At 44.4% G+C, this 23,082-nt stretch overlaps 1 protein-coding gene across 1 annotated transcript in view; it reads left to right on the top strand.

The window, feature by feature from the left end:
* LOC115077688 (vomeronasal type-2 receptor 26-like) overlaps positions 1-23,082 on the top strand; it is a 119,827-nt gene that overhangs the window by 56,075 nt on the left and 40,670 nt on the right. The window lies entirely within an intron of this gene.

Below are 23,082 nucleotides of genomic sequence, written 5' to 3'. Positions count from 1 at the left end.
TCGGTGCCGGTTTCATCATGGCACCAATAGCCTTTGTTACAGGGGCTACCGGTGACATTGGTCAGCCCCTATCACATGGCCATCGGTGCCATCTTGTGCTCCTACCATGTGACAAGGGCTGACCAATGGCACTGGTATCCCCTGTGACATAATATGGGCAAAGGCTATCGGCGCCATTTTGAGTACTGGCATCGGACATCCGGAGTGCAGGAGGTCACTCCGGGACCCCCGTTGGACCCCCAGGGACTTTTGGCCAGCTTGGGGGGGTCTCCTGACCCCCATAAGACTTGACAAAAGTCCAGCGGGGGTCCGAGAGCGACCTCCTTCCAGTTTGGCCGTCCGATGCCAGGTACATGAACCTGTTACTGTAGACCAGCTCCCTCTATATACAAGTGCTGGAGAAGAGAGAAGTCAGTGTGATGCAGAGAAAATGGGTCCAGCTACCTGTGCCCTGCATATTGATAATTATAATTACTACTCTGGACAAAATACTACTAATCATGCTGTAGGTAGAAAGAAGAGGCAAGCATGCAAGATTACACATATTCTCAAAAAGGAGCTCCTACAATTTTAAGAGCCACCTTTGTATGTCTTGTTGCAAGAAGGTGCTGAGAGCAGAGTCCAAGTGCTGACCTATGTATGAACATCAGGCAGTAGTGACTTTTCCATGGCAGACCTGATTGGATCTGAAGGCAGAACGACTGGGAAAAACTGTACTATACAAAACATTTTAGGAGGGATAGAATCATTAATCAAGTGATCTTCAGGAGAGGACAGGTTATGGAATAACCTGTGTTTGCTCTGTACTTGATTTGGGATCAAATCTAGCATGGAAAAAAAAAATCATTTGAGGAAATGGCCTCATCAGGATTGGGCCCACTATCCTGCCCAAATGGAGTTCTTTGATGATGTGTGCATGAAGCAAGTGACTGATCGTGCATTTGTGGTGTCTGTCCGGCAAAAGAGAACACTGTATGGGAACTCAGTCAGCAGTATTGTGGCTATTAACCTATCTGGCTATACTGCCAGTCATGACTCAAATTTCTTCCAGCTTTCCTCTTCTGTACTTTAATCATATTGTCTTCCAGCTCCTCTTCAATTCTTGGAGCAACTGGCTGCAGATTGCATGGCTGAGCACTTGGAGAAAACATGCTGGAGTCATAAATCTTTCTCTTCTGAATTCCTAACACATATGGATGGAGTGGGTCCAGTCTGCCTCTGTGCGATCTTTTTTACCAACACTCTAAAAGGGGCAGTTTGCTGATTTTGTTTAATGTGACTTAGTGTAATTGGCCTGCTTTGCCTTGAGTTGTCCACACATTCATGTCCTGTCCATGCCATGAAATGATTTAATTTCCTGCTATTTCTTTCTAAATGCCTCATTACATTTAAGACAGGAAGACACCAGAATGAAGTCCAGGTATGTTTATACAAATATGTTCAAGGAAGGATCCACCCTGCTCAGTTCCATGGCCTCATCCAGTTCACCATTTATCTCTGAGAAGGCTGATTTGTCTTCTCCTCATGCTTCCTTTCTCACCCACCATGACCATTCATTTTCCACTTTTTATGCAGAAAGAAAATATCAATATAATGATGCAATATTCCCCTGCATTGTAGTGACCAAAGCACTGCCTACCACAGTTTGGGGTAATCCATTAGAGCAAGTGTTCCCATGTTAGGGAAGCTTCTCAGGGCCACTGAACTTGATTAGCTGCTTCAGCTGCCACTGGAGTTGACTTCAAAGGGCACCCTCTTCTCCATTATTTTGCATGCCTTGGACCAGTGGCATGCTGGTATAGTTTGTGGCAGCCAGGACGCCAGCTCATTCCCCACTGGTAGCATACTCACCATTATGTGACCTTGACAGTGACTCACACTTTCTTCCCTATGGCTAAATATTTATAACATGTTCTTTGGATTCTTGGGTTTTGTGCTACTGCAAAATCATCTTGAAGACTGTGTTGTGCATATGTCTGTCAAGGAAGAAGAGTAAGAAAAACTGTACAAGGTTCACTTGGGCTACCACCATTGTTATTCTAAACTGGGTCTCTTTTATGTTGTCTAGGCTTATGGCCAGAATAGTCCTTATGTTCATTGTAGGAATAAGTAACAGATTAAATTAGAAAAGGCTCACTTGGGACTCTGGGTTCAATTGCATATATTTCCTAGATGTGGGAGAGGGGTCTATCTGAATGATCACCTATGTTGCTATCTGTCTTCATGCCAATCTCCTCCTTTCTAGGATGTGGGACCCTGAACTATCCTATGCTCCAGCTTTTGGATAACCCAATAGCTGGGACACAAGAACCTTCAAGCAACTCAGATTCTCTTTCATGCTATTAGTCCACTCAGGTGGGAAAGTTCATTTGCCAGAAAACTAAGTCCTGCTTCCTTTTGACCAGGGCTGGATCCAGGGAAACAGAGTCATATTTTAGCACCATTCATTAATTCATGCCTTACTTTCCTTACCCCTATCTCTCTGTTTTTCCTTTGATTCCACTGAGTTGTCTTGTGTCCTCCTTGCTTTACATCACCATTGTCCTGACTGGGTCTATTCACTATTCCCGATCTATAGCACCCACATGTTAGGAATCCTGGCCGCAGCAACCCGCGACTGGGCCCCCTTGCATGAGCTTCCAGGCATTTGGCCAGGGCTCTTTCTCCAGTGGTCCGGTGTGGCCTGGCCCCGAATTCCACAGCGGCATCTCACTCATATGGCTCATTACGCCGCTGACTCCATCCCAGCGTGCGGTCCACTAGGTGCGTGTGCACACATCTCACTGCTTCTTAAACGGGCCGCGGCAGGAAACCTTGGCCCAGCCCCTGAAGATGACATCACAGCACTTCCCTATTTAAGCTCAGCTCAGTTTCCTGCACTTTGCCTTGGCAACAGATCTTACTCGCTCTGAGTGCATTGTTGCTGCATTCCTAATTCTGAGTTCCAGCTTGCGTTCCTGATCCTGTGTTCCTGCTTATGTTCCTGATCCTGGTTCCAGCTTGCCTTCATGCCTCCTGGTCTCATCTTCCTGTTCCCGTGCTCTGGCCCCAGTTCCTCTCCTGCTCCTCGAACTAACTTCCTTGTTTTTACCCCGGCTTGGCTTCCTGTCTTTGCTCCTCTACTGCCTTTCCTGACCTCTGGCCTGTCTCACCGTACTGCCTATTCTCTGCCTGCCCTGACTCCCGGTATGCCCTTGGCTTCTTCTGTCTTCTGCCAGCCTCAACCCAGACCTCCTGATGCCGCCTCACCATCTACTTGGATTCCTCAATGTGAGAAGACCCACACCTATGTCATGCCAACCCCTGCACCCAAGAGCTTAACCTGAGGGGATTGTGAGCTGGTAAAGGTGAAGCTCTAGTTGAGTCTTCTCCACCAGTACCACCTCCTGGTGACAAGGACCTCTGGGGCCATCCCTCTTTGGTGGTTCCAAGCCTCGTCCTGGTTCAAGGTCCACATACACATGCCAAGGCCATGGACTCGGTGGACCTGAGCGGCCTCCAAGCCATTCTTGGATTGGCTCAGTGACTCCAGCAACAGCAACAATGCCTGGATATCGTGGCAGCCATGGTAGAGCATCTGGCCAACAGACTGGACTCTGCATCAATGCCTGTTATCTCTCTGCCAGTGCCCACAGTAGCACCGGCTCCTGCTGTTTCTCTCCACTTTCTGGCACCTCCCATCAATGCTAGAGACCCGAAGCAGTGCCGTTGTTTCCTGAACCATTGCTTTATGCTCTTTTCCTTGCAAACAGCCCAGTTTACCAGTGACCAGGTCAAGACCACTTTCAACTTGTTGTTGCTCGATGGCAAGGCCCTGGCTTGGGCCTTTCCCATATGGGAACATGGGGACTCCTTACTTGCAGACCTTCCCTGCTTCATTCAGACCATTAAACATGTCTTTGATGAACCCAGCCGGCATTCTAAGACCACCTCAGACCTCCTCCACCTCCGTCAGGGGTCCCGCTCCTTGGTGGACTATTCTGTGGAGTTCTGCACCTTGGCGTCAGAGCTAGGCTGGTGCGAGGACAGCCTTCTTAGCATTTTCCTAGAGGGCCTGGCTTCCAGAATCAAGGATGAATTAGCCGCCTGGGAACTGCAGGAGGACCTGGAGGCCCTCATTGACCTGACTTTGCAAATCGACTGCCATCTACAACAGCTCCTCTGGGAACTGAAGCCAGGGCGCAGGACCGTACCCCTGGCACCATCATTCTCTCAACCCATGGCTCAACCATTGTCCCCTGAACTAGCACCCACTCGAGGAGAGGACCCCATGCAGGTTGGCTGCAGTCATCTCACGTTGGAAGAAAGGCAAAAGCACAGGACCCTAGGGCTCTGTCTCTATTGTGCCGGTAAGGGCCACATGCCGGCCCAGTATCCCGAGAGGCCAGGAAACTCCAGAACCTAGGTGTCACGGAAGAGATGATCCTTAGCTGTGTAAACCCTTCTCCCCAATGCACCGCTCCAGTAACTATCATTTACACCGATGGCTCTTTTCCTATGCTGGCCTTCATTGACTCTGGGTCTGGAGGGAACTTTATCCTGTCAGATGTTGTCAAGCAACTAAAGCTCCCCACCATTCCCAGGACACCACTGCTGGTGATTTCTTCTATTCAAGGATACCTGCTACCAGGTCGGGTCACCTACATCACCACCCCGGTGAGGATCCGCACCTGGATTTTCCAAGAAGAAGAGATATTGTTCTTTGTATTGGAAAATGACATTAATCCGGTGGTACTGGAGACACTCTCCCTGTATTGATTGAGAGACACTACAGATCGCTTCCTGGGGGCCCAATTGCTACACTATCTGTCTCCGCGGCTTACCCTGACCTAGATTCCTGCTTAAACAAATTAAAATAAGATGTTTGTTGTGGAAAGAAGTCTTTTATTAATATAAAAACATAGAAACATAGAAATAATGGCAGAAGAAGACCAAACAGCCCATCTAGTCTGCCCAGCAAGCTTTCACACATTTATTTCCCTCATATTTATCTGTTACTCTTGGCCCCCATCAGCAACCCCCTGGTTCCAGTTTCCCTCCACCCCCACCATCGATGTAGAGAGCAGCTCTGGAACTGTATCCAAGCGAAGCATCCAGCTCAATTGGTCAGGGGTAGCAACTGCTACAATAAGCAAGTTACTCCCATGATTATTTGTTTCCCCAGTCTTTGCCATTCAGTCCTTGTTAGTTGTTGACTGACTATAATTCCTCTTTTCTTTATTCCCACTGCCGTTGAAGCAGTGTGTTGCACTGGATATGTATTCCCAGTGAAGTATCAGGCTTAATTGATTCAGGGTAGTAACCACCATAACAAGCAAGCTACTCCCATAATTATTTGTTTGTCCAGACTATGTAATTCATTCCTTGTTGGTTGTTGCCTGAATATAAATCCTCTTTTCCTCTTTCCCCCCTGCCATTGAAGCAGAGAGCTATGCTGGACTTATTTGGTTTGGGGTAGTAACCGCCACAGCAAGCTACTCCCTGTTTTTGTGTGAATGTAAATCCTTTTTTTCCACATTTCCTCTTGCCGTTGAAGCATAGAGCAATGCTAGAGTTGCATTGACAGTGAGTATGTTTATTGAATAAGGGTATTAATCTCCAGGTAGTAGCCGTAATTCCCGCAAACTACCCCCATGCCTCTTCTCTTCATTCACATCCTTTAGATTTTATGGATCCACAGAATTTATCCCAAGCCCCTTTGAAGTCCTTCACAGTTTTGGTCACCAGGCATCCACCACCCTCTCCGTGAAGAAATACTTCCTGACATTGGTTCTGAGTCTTCCTCCCTGGAGTTTCAAATCGTGACCCCTGGTTCTGCTGATTTTTTTCCAATGGAAAAGATTTGTCATTGTCTTTAGATCATTAAAACCTTTCAAGTATCTGAAAGTCTGTATCATATCACCTCTGCTCCTCTTTTCCTCCAGGGTGTACATATTTAGATTCTTCAATCTCTCCTCGTAAGTCATTCAATGAAGACCCTCCACGTTTTTGGTCGCCCTGCTCTGGACCGCTTCCATCCTATCTCTGTCCCTTTGGAGATACGGTCTCCAGAACTGAGCACAGTACTCCAGGTGAGGCCTCACCAAGGACCTTTTCTTGCTCGATATTCCTCTCTCTATGCATCCCAACATCCTTCTGGCTTTAGCTATTGCCTTGTCACATTGTTTCGCCGACTTCATATCATTAGACAATATCACCCCAAGGTCTCTCTCTTGCTCCGTGCACACCAGCCCTCCACCCCCCCCCCCCCCCCCCCCCCCCCATCTAATATTGTTCTTTCAGATTTCCATACCCCATAGGCATGACTCTGCACTTCTTGGCATTGAATTTCAGCTGCCATATCTTCGACCACTCTTCCAGCTTCCTTAAATCTCATCTCATTCTCTCCACTCCTTCCGGCATGTCCACTCTGTTGCAGATCTTAGTGTCATCCGCAAAAAGACAAATCTTACCTTCTATCCCGTCCACAATGTCACTCACAAAGATATTGAACAAGACCAGTCCCACCACCGATCCTTGTGGAACTCCACTTAACACTCTTCAGAGTAAGTTCCATTTACCATCACACATTGTCTTCTGTCCATCAACCAGTTTGCTATACAGGCCACCACCTTGGCAGTCACTCCTAAGCTTCTCATTTTATTCATCAGCCTCCTGTACGGGACCGTATCAAAAGCTTTGCTAAAATCCAAGTAGATGACATCAAGCACTCTTCCTTGATCCAGTTCCTTAGTCACCCAATCAAAAAAGTTGATCAGATTTGTCTGACAGGACCTTCCCTTGGTGAAACCATGCTGCTTCTGGTCCATCAATTCTGCTGCTTGTAGAAAGTTCACAATTCTTTCCTTCAGCAGTGACTCCAATATCTTTCCCACCACCAAGGTGAGGCTAACCAGCCTGTAGTTTCCAGCCTCTTGTCTGCTCCAACTCTTGTGAAGCGGGACCACCATTGCTCTTCTCCAGGCCTTTTTAAAATAGGCCTGGAGCGCGTAAGGCCATTTATGTGGCTAACTTTTTTAAAATCCAGCCCATAATGAAAAAGCTGGACTGGTACAAATCCCTACAGAGAAAATACACAAGAGCAGAACACAGGCTGACCCTTATCTAATAGAGAAATAGCAACTGCAAATTAGAAATCAAAACATGCACACAAAACCAAAACAGAAAGCCTGAGAAATAAGATTGAACAATGGAACTCTAAAGAAACAGCAAAAAAATCATTTTTTTTAACCTTTGTCTGACATTTTCATTTTTCTAATCTGTTGGTCCTGGTCTCTTTTTTTAACTTTCCCCTTGCCAGTCTTGTCATAATTCTATCTCCAGGGTCACTCTTCTCTATTTCTTCTCTCTCCTCCTTACTTCTTCCCTCACACACTCCCTCTCTCTCACTCACTCACTCACTCTCACATGCTCTGTCTTATCTCACAAACAGGCTCCCACTCTCCTAATAATTCCTAACATTCTGTTTGCTTTTTTGGCTAATGCCACACACTGAACAGAGCATTTGAAAATATTTTCCACTATGATGTCCAAGTCCTTTTCATGGATGGTAGCTCCTAATATGGAATCTAACATCTCTCGCTCTCATACAAACACACAGGCTCTTCCTCTCACACACCTTTCCTGACACACACACACACACACACACACACACACACACATGTTCTTACTCTCAGATTCCCACACCCACCCACCTATGCACTCATATACACACATGCACACACACACGAGAAATGTCTCAGTCATTCTCTCACTGTCTACCTTGTTCTTGCTCCTTCCCTCTCACTCATACCTTCCCTTTCCCTCTTCCCTCTCAATCACTCCTTCCCTTTCCCTCTTCCTTCTCACTCACTCCTTCCCTTCCTCTTCCCTCACTCACTCCTCCCCTCTTCCCTCTTTCATTCCTTACCTTCCCTTTTCCCTCTTCCCTCTTTCCTCTCACTCATCCACCCCTTTCCTTCCCTCCTACTCATTCACCCCTCCTACAATTTATTTCCTCCCTTCTCATCCTCTTCTCTCTCTCCTCCTCCATTTCTTTTCATTCCCTCTCACTAATCCCCTTTCCAATCCTCCTTCCCTCTCACTCACTCCCTCCCCCTTGTTCACCATTTTCTTTCTTCTCTCTACTCCTCCCTTTCCTTCCCACTTTCCTTCATACTCATTCCTCCTTCCTTTAAATTCCTTCTCTCCCCTCTCTCCCCTTTCCTCTCTGTCACTCTTCTTCCATTCCCTTTCCTTTCCTTCTCTCTCACTCACACCTTCCCTCAATCACAACCCTCTCCCTTCCCTTTTACTTTTATTATAAGGGTTTTGGGTGGATCCCTGGACCTGTGGCAGATGACCATGCCCATGAGGAGAAGTCCCATAAGGGGCTACAGGTCAGGCTCAGCTTAGAAGACAAACACACTAGTTCTTTTATTATACAGGATTGGTGAACCATCAGAAGTGGCAGTAGTGAGCTGGAAAGTAGCTGGGTTGGGCTTGTAGTCCCTCAGGCTTCGGAACAGCGATCCCACAGTGGTTGTGCTGTAATGGAGAGAACTGATATAGTGAGTAGCAGCAATGTATGCAGAGTTCAGGAATAGAGACTCGTTGGTAATGTACTCACTCAGCGGTCTCTCAGTGTGGAGCACAGTAGCACAGGAGCTGGAGTAATGTCAGGCCCTCAAGGAGCGAGTACCTGGTTCCAGGAAATAGCTCTGAGAGATAGAGATGCAGAAGTGAAGTCCAAGTAGGAAGTCCAGGAACATGGGACTTCAAGGAGTGAGTACCGGTTCCAGACAGCAACCTGAAAGATAAGAAAGAGAGCAAGGCCCCCCGAGAATGGGTACCCCAATAGAATAGGTCCAAAGGAGGCAGAGTTGCAAGGTACGGAGAGCGAATCCCATCCGTAGGAAACCTTTGCTAACTCGATGGCTAGCAATCGCGTAGGCCTTTTGTATCCTGGATGCATGATGTCATCACAGGGGGACGACCCGAGGTACGCACTACTGAAGATACTTGAAGCAGGGCCGCATGGCACGTGCACCCTTAAGGCAGCTGAACAGCATGGCGGGAGGCAGCGCCCAAGCCGGTCCGGGGACGCCGGACAGGATGGCAGGCAGACACCGCGGCAGCCAATTGTCCGTCAACCACAGGAGTCGCCAAAGAGGTAAGAAGGGTGGAGTGGAGACGTCGGACAGTGACAGTCATAACAGTACCCACCTTCAAAGGGCAGTCTCCTCTTCGGGTACCAATCTTTGGTTTAGAAGGTTGCGCAAGGTAAAATTGATGGAGCATCTGTTTATCAAGGATGTTGGCCTGAGGCTCCCAAGAATTTTCTTCGGGGCTGAAACCTTCCCATGATAGAAGGTATGCAAGTGCTTTGCCTCATCTTCGGACATCAAGAATCTCCTCCTTGTATTCTAGGTCATCTTCTGTGTTGATAACAGGTGTTTCCTGAGTCTTGGTAGTAAATTCGCTGAGAATGAGCGGTTTTAAGAGTGAAACTTGGAATGCGTTATGGATGTTGAGTCCAGGTGGTAGCTTCAGACTATAGGTGATGTTGCCAAGACGTCAGAGGATTGGAAATGGTCCAACGTAGCAAACTGAATGGAGTGTAGCTTCACTCTGAGGTGTTTGGTAGATAATCAGACTTTATCTCCAGGCTTGAAGACTAGTGCTTGAGAATGGTGAGCATCAAAGTACTTCTTAGCACAGTCACTCGCTTTATTCAGCATGTCCTTTGCCTGAACCCACAAGTTATGGATTTCATCAGCAGTAGCTTGAGCTGCTGGGGACGTCACTGAGAGCTTCAGTGGAAGTGGCGGTGTTGGAGAGAGTGCATATACCACTTCAAAAGGTGTTGATCCAATTGATGTTGCTGGATGAGAGTTGATGGTGATTTCAGCCCATGGTAATAGTTCAGCCCAGTTATTCTGCCAGGAACTGACATAAGCATGAATGAACTGCTTCAAGGTTCTATTCATCCGTTCTGTTTGGCCATTTGATTGCGGATGGTAGGCTGAAGTGTAGTCTAGAGAGATGTCAAATAACTTGCACAAGGCCCTCCAGAATCGTGCCGTGAATTGTGATCCGTGGTCAGAGACAATGTGACTAGGTAGACTGTGAAGGCGAAATATGTCCTTCTTCCCCACAAAGAAAAAGCCTGTGCTGGCTGGAGACTTTGATAAGAACATAAGAACATAAGAAAATGCCATACTGGGTCAGACCAAGGGTCCATCAAGCCCAGCATCCTGTTTCCAACAGTGGCCAATCCAGGCCATAAGAACCTGGCAAGTACCCCAAAACTAAGTCTAATCCATGTTACCGTTGCTAATGGCAGTGGCTATTCTCTAGGTGAACTTAATAGCAGGTAATGGACTTCTCCTCCAAGAACTTATCCAATCCTTTTTTAAACACAGCTATACTAACTGCACCAACCACATCCTCTGGCAACAAATTCCAGAGTTGAATTGTGCATTGAGTAAAAAAGAACTTTCTCTGATTAGTTTTAAATGTGCCCCATGCTAACTTCATGGAGTGCCCCCTAGTCTTTCTAGTATCCTAAACAGTAAATAACCTATTCACATCTACCCGTTCTAGACTTCTCATGATTTTAAACACCTCTATCATATCCCCCTCAGCCATCTCTTCTCCAAGCTGAAAAGTCCTAACCTCTTTAGTCTTTCCTCATATGGGAGATGTTCCATTCCCCTTATCATTTTGGTAGCTCTTCTCTGTACCTTCTCCATCACAATTATATATTTTTTGAGATGCGGCAACCAGAATTGTACACAGTATTCAAGTTGTGGTCTCACCATGGAGCGATACAGAGGCATTATGACATTTTCCGTTTTGTTCAACATTCCCTTTCTAATAATTCCCAACATTCTGTTTGCTTTTTTGACTGCCGCAACACACTGAACCGATGATTTCAATGTGTTATCCACTATGACGCCTAGATCTCTTTCTTGGGTTGTAGCACCTAATATGGAACCCAACATTGTGTAATTATAGCACGGGTTATTTTTCCCTATATGCATCACCTTGCACTTATCCACATTAAATTTCATCTGCCATTTGGATGCCCAATTTTCCAGTCTCACAAGATCTTCCTGCAATTTATCACAATCTGCTTGTGATTTAACTACTCTGAACAATTTTGTGTCATCTGCAAATTTGATTATCTCACTTGTCGTATTTCTTTCCAGATCATTTATAAATATATTAAAAAGTAAGGGTCCCAATACAGATCCCTGAGGCACTCCACTGACCACTCCCTTCCACTGAGAAAATTGTCCATTTAATCCTACTCTCTGTTTCCTGTCTTTTAACCAGTTTGCAATCCACGAAAGGACATCGCCACCTATCCCACGACTTTTTACTTTTCCTAGAAGCCTCTCATGAGGAACTTTGTCAAACGCCTTCTGAAAATCCAAGTATACTACATCTACCGGTTCACCTTTATCCATACGTTTATTAACTCCTTCAAAAAAGTGAAGCAGATTTGTGAGGCAAGACTTGCCTTGGGTAAAGCCATGCTGACTTTGTTCCAATAAACCATGTCTTTACATATGTTCTGTGATTTTGATGTTTAAGACACTTTCCATTATTTTTCCTGGCACTGAAGTCAGGCTAACCGGTCTGTAGTTTCCCGAATCGCCCCTGGAGCCCTTTTTAGATATTGGGGTTACATTTGCTATCCTTCAGTCTTCAGGTAGAATGGATGATTTTAATGATAGGTTACACATTTTTACTAATAGGTCTGAGATTTCATTTTTTAATTCCTTCAGAACTCTGGTGTGTACACCATCCAGTCCCGGTGATTTACTACTCTTCAGTTTGTCAGTCAGGTCTACCACATCTTCTAGGTTCACCGTGATTTGATTCAGTCCATCTGAATCATTACCCATGAAAACCTTCTCCATCACGGGTACCTCCCTAACATCCTCTTCAGTAAACACTGAAGCAAAGAAATCATTTAATCTTTCCGCGATGGCCTTAAGCAAGCAGCTGATGTTCTTCCTCCACGCAGAGAGTTTGATTTTACCATCAATCTGAAGCCAAACTCAGAACCTCCCAAAGGAAGAGTCTACCCTCTTTCTGTAGCTGAAACCAAAGCTATGTCTACATATATACAGAAAAATCTACAAAAGGGCTTTATCAGACCTTCCAAATCCCCTGCTTGTGCAGGTTTCTTTTTTGTAGGGAAAAAAGATGGCACCTTATGCCCCTACATTGACTACAGGGGTCTGAACTAAATTACCATGAAGGACAGGTACCCCTGCCCTTAATATCTGAACTGTTTGATAGATTCCAAGGGGCCCAAATATTTTCCAAATTGGACCTAAATGGAGCATACAATTTGGTGTGTATTCGAGAAGGAGACAAATGGAAAAACTGCTTTTAACACCCGAGATGGTCACTTTGAATACCTCGTCATGCCCTTCGGTTTAAGCAATGCACCTACAGTCTTTCAAATTTATGATGAACAACATCTTATGGGACTTACTGTATCAATGCGTAGTAGTATACCTTGATGATATACTGATCTTTCTCAGGATCTGCAAAGTCATCAGGAGGATGTCAAGAAAGTCCTAAGATACCTACGTGAGTACCACCTTTACGCTAAGCTTGAGAAATGTGAATTCCACAAAGAAGCTGAACCCTTCCTGGGATATATCGTCTCGAATAATGGGTTTCAAATTGACCCTCGAGAGCATCTGGGACTGGTTTCTATCCACAGGCCTGAAGGCATTATATTGTTTCTTAGGATTTACAACTACTACCAATCCCTCATTAAAAACTAGTCTTCATTGACAGTCCCTCTAACTTCTATGACTAAAAAGTGAGCCAACCCTGCCAATCGGTCTCCTGAAGTCATCTCAGCCTTCATGACGCTCAAAGAGGCTTTTCAGAAAAAGCTGTGTCTCCACCATCCTGACCCACACCGTACTTTTATAGTGCAGGTCAACGCATCCGACGTAGGTGTGGGGGCAGTCTTAAGCCAATACAGTGAATCCAACATTTTCCATCCGTGCTCCTTCTTTTCTAGGTGAATCTCGCCTGCTGAGAGAAACTACGGGATAAGAAACAAGGAGCTTCTTGTGATAAAACTGGCTTTTGAAGAGTGGCACCCCTGGCTAGAAGGCGCTCAGCATCAAATAGTAGTATACACCGACACAAGAATCTATAATACCTGCGACATGCTCAACGACTCACCCATCATCAGGGAAGATGGTTCCTGATTTTTAACAGGTTTAACATCTTTCTAAAATATCACCGTGGAGAAAAGAATACTCGGTCTGATGCCCTATCATGCTCCTTCTCACCACAGGACATGCCAGACTAACCCCATCACATAATCGATCCCACAAGAGTGGTTCTCACAGCTACCCTCACAGTACCTATCGGGAAGATGGTGGTGGTCAAAAGCTTAAGGAAGAGACTGTTGAAATGGGCACATGATTCTCAACTGGCAGGATATCCTGGACAGAGTTGCACCTTGGCAATGTTGCAAAGATACCATTGGTGGCCCACCATGAAGAAGGATGTGCAAGCGTACGTGGGTTCCTGTGCTGTCTGTGCCAAGCAAAAATCATTACCAGGGTGACCTTGGGGGTTATTACAACCTCTACCATCACCAAAAGAACCCTGGACCCATATTGCTACTGATTTTGTAGTGGATCTGCCATCATCCAGCAGCAACAACACCATATGGGTTACAGTCTTCCGGTTCTCTAAAATGGCACACTTTGTAGCACTACCAGGACTACCCTCTGCTACTGATTTAGCTAAGCTCTTCATCAGACATATTTTTCATCTTCATGGGATGCCCAAACACATCTTATCCAACAGAGGTGTGCAATTTACTGCAAAGGTTTGGAGAGCATTATATCAGAAGTTTGACATTGCATTAGATCTAACCTCTGCCTACCATCCTCAGTCTAACGGTCAAAAAGAGAGGATGAATAGGACGCTGAAATTATTCCTGCGATCCTATGTCAACACTAGACAGAATGACTGGGCTGAACTACTGCCTTGGGCGGAATTTGCCATCAATTCTCATCCTGCTTCATCAACGGGGTTTTCCCCTTTTCAAATTGTCAATGGGAGACAACCTCTACCTCCACTACCTATTCCACTAACAGTAGCTTCTCCTGCTTCCCAGGCTACCGCAGCAGAATTATCCCAGTTCTGGAGACAGATGAAGGAACTCCTTATGAAAGCAGGACAAAAGGCAAAAGGACCTATGATGCCCATCATCAAAAGGCACCCCAGTTGGGAGAAAGAGGAGAGAGACCGGAGAGATTGGCAACCCACCCGCTTTTGAGAGAGTCCCCGGGACATTCATTTTGGGACTTTTAATTGAATATCTACAGCCCTGAGGTTTCTGCCAGGGCGTTCCTCAAAGTGACATCATCGGGCCGCGTCTGCCGCTATTTAAACAAGCATCAGATGGCGCGTTGTGCAGTCAGCGCGCTGCCTAAGCCGCGCGCTCCGTAAGGGGCACGCGGCTTTGACCGGCTTAGGCCATCGAAGGCGAGGAGGCGAGAATCCCTGGTCCATCTTCTATCCACGGAGGTATTTACTACCAATACTCTTCGGTTCTCTCTTCATATAATTTGATTTAAATAAGGGTGTAGAATACCTTGCTGTAAAGATTTGTGATCTTTTTTTTTTTTTCTCCGTTGTGAGTGGCTTCCTAATAGTGGGATGCCACACACTAAATGGAAGGGGAAGGTAAGGCAGGATGCCTCGACCCCAGCCCGACCCACACCCATTCAAACCACTTTGCCAGGATTCTATCTTAAAGCAGGAAAAGAAACCCCGGAGAGTCCCGTTATAATTGAGAGTGAAGAGCAAGCACTCACATTATTGGGAGGCGTGAGCCTAAGTCCCGGGGCTCCCAAGACACCTACCACACCAAAGAACACTGTGTCGGCCAGCGAACCAGGCTTATTTCAAAGACGGATGGCGTCGTTGGAATCAAGCCCGATCGAGGAGGTAAAAGGCATAGAGACGACATTGCCAGAAAAGGTAGGAGGAGATGATCCTCTTGCCATTGGAAGGGGCCTCTGTTCATTTAGTAACAGAGAGATAACCAGCGAAAGAACTGCTCCGGTTAATGGACTGGAAAGCTCTTCCTCTCTAGTTGGCATAGATTCCTTTGGGATCTCTAATGTTCAGCTTTTACAAAATGAAGGGGATCCATTTAGAGGGGATACCAATAATGTTACTTTGGAAATGATATGGAAGGCAGTGAATGTAATTCATAAGGATATTGGGAAGTTAAACTTAAATGTAAGTGATATGCAAAAAGTAATATCAAATTTAAATCCTTTGGTTGCAAATAATGAGTTAGCAATAAAAAAGGTGGAAGAGGAAATAACACAGCTGAAACAAATTCAGACAACTATCATACAGGGTGAAACAATGCTCTCTAGAAAAGTAGAGATGTTAGAGAATAACATTAGACAAGCAAATTTGAGGATGGTCAATTTCCCTAAGTGTAGATTGACCTCCCCAAAAGAACAGTTGAAAAACTATTTCCAGGAGATTTTACTATTATCTCCTGAGAAAATACCAAAAATAGTAAGTGCTTATTTTATAAATTGGAAAAATGCCGAGGAAGTATTAGATCAGCAAGAAACAACATTGAATGTAACAGCTTTGATAGAGACATCTTTTAGTGCACAAGTTGAAAGGAGGGGTACATTGTTGGTAAAATTTTCCCTTTCATCTGAAAGGGAAAAAATATTGAAAATGTTTTTGGAGAAAAGGTCCTCCTTATATCTTGGCCAAAAGATATGGGTATACCCTGATGTTGCTAGGGAAACTCAGCTAAGAAGAAAAAAGTTTTTAGTATTAGCTAACCAAGCGAGAACATTTGGAATTAACATTGCTGTTAGATTTCCATGTAAAATAGTAATGTATGTTGATGGTAGGAAATATATATATTATGAGCCAGAATATCTTGAGAAATTCCTGGAGGAATATCGTAGTCAAAAGAGAGAAGATCAAACCTAATCCAAGATACATTGGGTATACAGTTAATCCTGCATAACCCTTATATTTAGTTTTTTAGGGAAGTTTTCAATTTTTTGTCTTATAACTTGCTTAATCATTCTCCCTAAGTATCTAGTCTAGTACTTTGGAAATAAGGAAGATAGAAAATTAATAAATTGAATTTAATAAGATGTATGTAACAAAATATCTTGTTTCCTTTGTGAAAGTTCAATTGTATTATTGAATTATGTAATTTGAAATTCAGAAATAAATAATTAAAAAAAAAAAAAAAGGCACCCCAGTTACCAGCAGGTGACAAGGTCTGGTTGAGCACAAAATACCTCAAACTCAAGCTTCTATCTGCAAGATTTGCTTCTCGCTTTGTCGGACTTTTTGCCATCCTCCGGCGATTAGGAAATTTAACTTACAGTCTCAAACTGCCTCCATCTATGAAGATACACAATGCATTTCATGTATCTTTACTGAAGCTAGTGATACTTTGAGTTCTCCAAGAAGGAACCTGAGCCCACCAACATAGACACAGAGGACAACATAGAATATGCTGTAGACAACATCCTTGATGTACATAAAAGAGGCAAGACTTGGGAGTACCTCAACTCTTGGGAGAACTATGGCACAGAAGAGAACTCCTGGGAACCACTGGCCAATATTACAGATAAGGAGATGCTCCGCCAACTCCATTTGGCACACCCTCGCAAGCCCAGACCACCTGGAAGAGGTCTTGGAGGGGGCCCTTTGAAGGGGGATACTGTTGCATCCATCGGTCGCAGACGGCTGCGACCGCTCTGCCTTACCTCTTTTTGTCCCCTTTCTCTATCTCTGGGCAAGATGGCTGTCTCCGGTGCTGAGTGTCACAAGCACTCGGCGTTCTCTGATGAACATGCACATCCCCATCTGCCATGCTCACTCCCATGGCCTCCTACGGTGCGAGCGCACACAGCTCAGATTTTCAAGTACATATAATGGCAGGGACCTCGGGGGTGGCCCTAACGCATTACATCTGTACTTCTGGGTATAACAAGCCTCTGCTTCTGCTACACCAACGAGCCTATACACCTACCTCTCGCTAAGAGTCTCGATTATCCAGAAGCTCTAGATACCCACCCCTTGGGGGTCTTCCGCTTCTACATCCCTTCGGGGCTTCACCTCCTAGACAACCGCTCCTTGGGGGTCTAGTCTCTCTCTCTCTCATTTCAGGATCAGACTACGGGTACTCGCTCCTCAAGGGCCCTCGCTTTTGATCCTGCACCTCAGACGTTTGGTCCCACCATTCTACATCGGGAAGATGCATACTCTCCGTGAATATTCTGCGAACCAGAGCTCCAACTCCACCCACCAGCCGCGGAATTCCCCGCTCAGTGGACGTTTGCCTATTGTGTCCATCTGGGTGAGACCACCCTACTGAGCCTGTTGAGCGTATTGGCACCTTGTGGAACGGTGCATTACCTTCCTACATTACCATCTCTATGGCAGTATAATAAAAGACTGTTCTAATCTGTGTCTGCTAACTGCTCTGCCAATCACAATGGTTCCTCACGGGAGTCCTCCCCGTAGGTGGAGTCATCACCACTGTGACCAAGGGTCCACTATGTCTCAAACACAACAGTTAGAGAGGGATAATTAGGGGGAGCATCCATTTCTTGTCAACCCCTCCCTTTGAGGGTGCTGTAATGGATATCCCTTGCAGGACGTTTTATTGCAGAGCTCTGCAAAAGCCTCCGGGGCAGTCTTACTTAATTCTTTGAGAGGAAGGTTTGAGATTTTCCTGAGTTGTATTTCTGGCCCACCTGGTGCCTTAGAAGCCCTCCGAAATCTTCCAATTCTTGTCAGGACTTCACTGCTGTTCCTTCCAGCTGAGTGAAGAGTGGTTGTCCAGGGACTATTTTGGATCTCTGGACAATTGCTTGGTCAGAGCCTTGCTGAACACCTGGACCATTCCAGGACTCAGGGAGTGGGGAAACCTGTGCTCAGTACAGCTAGGGATATGGAAGACCTGCCACTGAACTGGGAAACTGGAAAACAAAAGAACTGGAAGGAAGCATATTTTCTGTCCCTCTTCCTACCCACCCGTAGACCTATGAGATCTGCACTTCTATCCAGGATCCCTCTCATCAGGGATTCTCATCAAGACAAAGGACATCTAACTGTGGGTAAGAATTCATCTATCAGAGAGGACACCCATCCGGAGTCTTTACAATCCCTGGAGAGAGAGAGAGAGAGAGAGAGAATCACTCTCTATGCAAGACAGTGTTTGCCACTGGGAAAGGGTTTGGCTGTCCACAAAAAGAAGCCCTGACCAAAAGGATGATGCCCATTTTACCTAAGCCAGGAGGGTGGCCAGATTCCCAGCCTAAAGAAAAGACTATTGCACAGATAGAGGATAAGATTTGTAGTAAAGAGAGAAAGAACTGTAGTGCTGGACATTCAAATGTATTGTTCCATCAATCCATTATTGTCTACAGTAAAGTTATTATTTTGGATACTAATTCAGTGGTCCCTGTGACTTCTTTGGGAACACAGCGCAAAGTGTATGAAAATTCACCTCACCCAGAGGATTCAAGGAAAGTCACCCTGCAGTGGGACCTAAAAGGACCCCCATGTTGAGTAAAGGGAAACATAAGAGTCCCTGCCCCAAAAAGCCTATAAATACTTTTATGGCCCCATTGGGTAGCAGCTCACACCCAGGGATGTGGTTACACATGCACGATTGGACAGGATCAGTCACTGTTTAGATGATTTGTTTCTAGGGTTTTTTTTTTATAATTTATATTTTTATTCAGATTTTAAAACAAATTTATAACATTTGCAAAAAAATCAAGAAATTCACTTCAGTACAGAAAAACATAGGAAAATGAAACACAACATATTCAGTACTTCATAGAAAAAGTCCCCATAATGGGAGGATAATTCAGGATAATTATAAACAAATTATAATTAAGGAAAATGTATATTAAATATACTAAATGAGACTTTTATCTTTTATTTTACAGTTACTCAACCTTGCTCTTTATCCGTCAAAAATACCTCTAGATGGGTAGGGTCTGAAAATATAAATTTATTTTTCTGAAGAACAATTAGGCATTTGCATGGGAATTTCAAATAAAAAGATGCTCCCAACGCTAGAACCCTAGATTTTAATAGCAGAAATTGTTTTCGCAGTAACTGGGTGCTCCGTGAGACATCAGGAAATATTTGGACTTTACGTCCACAAAAAAGAAAATCTTTATTTCTAAAGAATTTTTGTAAGATTATACTCTTATCCTGTTCTCTACACAGAGATACTACCAGTGTGGCTCTACATGGGATATCATCAATTGATGCCTCAAGAAATGAAGTCAAATTGGGTGATTCCTGTTGCATAGTGTCTAATTCTTCTACCCCTTCTTGAGGTTGAATTTTAGATTTAGGAATATAGTATAACTGAAATACTTCTTTCATCAATATTTGTAATTGACAAAATTTCATTCAAATATTTTTTCAGCAACTCAAATGCTGATAACAGTCTAGACATTGGGAAATTGAGGAATCTTAGGTTTCTTGCTCTATTTTCATTCTCTAGCAGTTCTGACGATGAATAATCAAACTGTCTTTAACAAACGCATTATTAGCTCCTTGTATAGATGTTATCTGGGTGTTAAGCACCCCAATATTTTCTTCATTCGTATTCATTCTAATTACCTGCTGTTCTATCTTATTATTAATCACGACTATATCATCTTTAAATTGCTTAGTAGATTTATCCAAAGTTTTCTTAACTTCCATTAGAACTTTCCAAATATCACTTAAAGTAATATTTTGAGGTTCTAATATTTCAATATCGATATTTCCCCCAGGTATCTCTTCCTGGGATATCAAGATTTCCTGACTATCCTGCATACCAGCATTCACTATTAAGCTATTTTCTTCCATATTCACTGAGGCTCCAGTCCCTGCTACCAATCTTTGTTGGTCAGAGTCTGGAGTCTCACTTGGCTTTAAGGTTGTCTGTAATATGGCTGGACTCTCTGGTGACCCTGAAGAAAAGGAAATTTCTGGAATAGAATGTCTCTCAAACTGTCCCATTCTCCTTACCACATGGGAGTCCATCGGACCACTAGTTGTTGGGGCTCCTGGAGATGAGGTAACAAACTTTGTCTTTCTCTTCTTACCCATAAAGGATAGAAAGATAGGCAAGTAAAAACTTCAGGAGGGGCGCGCCCCTTTGGCGCGCGGCTTCGGCAGCGCGCCGGCGGCTGCGTGCCGCAGCCCTTCCGGTTTTGTAGGGAGTCCCGTCGCCGCTGGATGACGTCAGCGGGGGTCGGCTCGAGGCGAGATGTTCTCTGCACTCCCAGGGCTCCCTGAATTTCTACAGGGTTCCCTTTGCAGTCCTTCGTGCCTCCTCTCTCGCAAGAGGTTAGTCTCTCCAACTCCTCCGAAAACGCCACAGCCCTTCCGGTTTTGTAGGGAGTCCCGTCGCCGCTGGATGACGTCAGCGGGGGTCGGCTCGAGGCGAGATGTTCTCTGCACTCCCAGGGCTCCCTGAATTTCTACAGGGTTCCCTTTGCAGTCCTTCGTGCCTCCTCTCTCGCCAGAGGTTAGTCTCTCCAACTCCTCCCTTGTTTCTAGGTTTTGATGGGACAATGGCTTAATTAAATCTAACTTTATATACTTATATGCTGCCAATCCATAGTCCCAGATGCTTAAAAATCTAAAGCATTTATATTTACAATAAGAGCAAACACATTTAAAGCAATTTAAAAAAGAATTCCTCTGCCGGAAGATTCACACCCTTACTACACTAATTCCTAAAACTTGATTTGAGTTTAAAGATAGCAAATCACATCTGAATCAGGCACCAGCTACTGCAGGTTAAATGCTTCACGGAAGAGTAAAGTTGTTTCATGTGTTTTGTTTTTTTTTTTGTTTTGTTTTTTTTAAGATATAAAATTTGGTTCCTGCTGCAAACATTCTGGTAATGAATTCTGTAACATCTGTTACAGAAAATATGCCCTAGCCAATCTGATGATTTTCCCAGTGAGACATTACCAGTTGATCTAAATCTCTTTTTGGCCTATATTCTTAACAAAGAGCTCATAGGAAGAGGTCTATCACTACTGAGAGCCCTCTGAATCACTGGCAAGATCTTAAATTTTATTTCCACTGCATAGCAGGCCAGTATAGTTATCTTAGAATAGGAATCATTTGTTCTTTTCTAGAAGAACTCATTACTATTCCCTCAGTTGTGTTCAGCACCATTTGTAAAGCTTTCAAAGCTGAACTCCAACTCCAAGACTGATAGATTTGCAATAATCCAATTTTGTCAATACTAATGCCTGCAATTCTCTTCTAAACTCCGCTAAAGAGATGAATGGTTTTAATCTACACAATTGTTGAAGCTTGAAATATGCAGCTCTAATAGAAGATTTACAGGGTCATTCATCAAATCATGTTAGGGCCTCAATGAATGATACAAAAAAAAAAGGGGGAGAGCGTAAGGACAAGAGTGGACGGAGACTCCCTTTCTGTAAGAGCCAACTGAAGGACTCCGGGGTTCGTGGAGGCTTGCTTTCCCCGATTCCGACGGCACCCAACAGCTGAGATCCCGCTGACATCATGAGGCGGGACCAGAAAGCGGAAGCAGGAAGCCCCATAAAATCCGGCAAAGAGCAGCGCGCAGCAGACGCTGGCGTGCTGCCTAAGCCGTGCGCGCACAAGGGGCGTGCGCATGTTAGGCTTTGCCTGGCTTCGCCTGGATTCGCATGGTTTCGCTGGAAGAACTGGACTGAGCGAGGTCTCAAGGTATATAAAATTTTAATTTTTTCCTTGCCCTCAGCTCATCCTTACGGGTAACACTTAGCGGAATAATTTGGCTATACAGTTAGAATTCATCTGACTCCTTGTGGCTTTATTTGTTTAATTATGCCTCCCAAAAGGAAGGGAAAGGTGAGGGTTTTTCCCTCCCTCCCATTACCTTCACCTATACAAGCTGAAATCAGTCGGTATATGATCTCGCCTGCGTTCAATAAGGCAGGTTACGAGGAATCTGGTGTGCCAATCAGTCAGGGAGGACTGATTGTGCCTGCAGAGGAGACCTCTCTTAGTCCTAATACAGGACTACCACCTGCGCAGAGAGAAGGAAATGGAACGATTGGAGAAGCTGATGAGGAGATTAGTTTGTCCAGTTTGGAAGTGGGTAAGGATGAAACCCGCTTTTTAAGGACAGATATCCCAATCAGCTGTGGGAGTTGATGGAGCAGAAGGAGGAATAGAATTGTTGCCTCCCCCAAAGGGGTTGGAGACACAACTGACCAACAGGACACCCCCTATCTCATTTCCCCGCCCAGCGGTGGTTACACTGGACACTTTATGGGAGATGATGGCCGGGATGTTAGAAAATATTAAAGGTTTGGAAATAAAGTGGACTCACTAAGTATGGGACATCAACAGGAAATTCTCCAAATCCAGAAACAAATTAAAGATTCATCTGATAAGATCAAAGTACTTGAATTTAATGATAAAAAGCATCAAGATTTCCATATAGCGGTGGTTAAGGATAGAGAAAATATAGTTAAGAGAATTGGGCCATTGAAAACAACACCAAGCGTTTAAACAAGATTTTTGAACTTCCCTAGAATAATTGGGGAAGCTCCTTTAATTTCCTTAAAGAAGTTTCTAATTGAGAACCTTGGTTTTGTAATTGATGAGTCTCCTATCGTATTAAATTGTTATTTTCTACCCAAACCTAGGAATATAGTAATGCAAGAAAATAATCAAATGTTTCAAGGAAATTTGACAAATTTTCTGGAGGATTCTCAGGCACAAGTGATAGATAGGGGGACATTGTTGGCAACTTTTTCCTCTATTAATGACATAAATTCACTTATGAAAAGGTATTTTGCCAAATACCCCATCAATCATTTTGGCCAATCTATAAAATTTTTCCAAGACTTAGCTGCTTCTACGCAGATAAGATGGAAAGCCTTTTTAGGCTATCGACAAGAAATAATTGCTTTGGGATACTCATTTAACTTGAGATTTCCATGTAAATGTCTCATAACAAAGCAAGATGAAGTTTTTATTTTTTCCATGCCT

The sequence above is a fragment of the Rhinatrema bivittatum genome, chromosome 16, assembly GCF_901001135.1.
Source record: "Rhinatrema bivittatum chromosome 16, aRhiBiv1.1, whole genome shotgun sequence".
Lineage (NCBI taxonomy): Eukaryota > Metazoa > Chordata > Amphibia > Gymnophiona > Rhinatrematidae > Rhinatrema > Rhinatrema bivittatum.
Note: the sequence above shows the minus strand (reverse complement) of the source record. Positions and strands in the feature narration are given on the sequence as shown.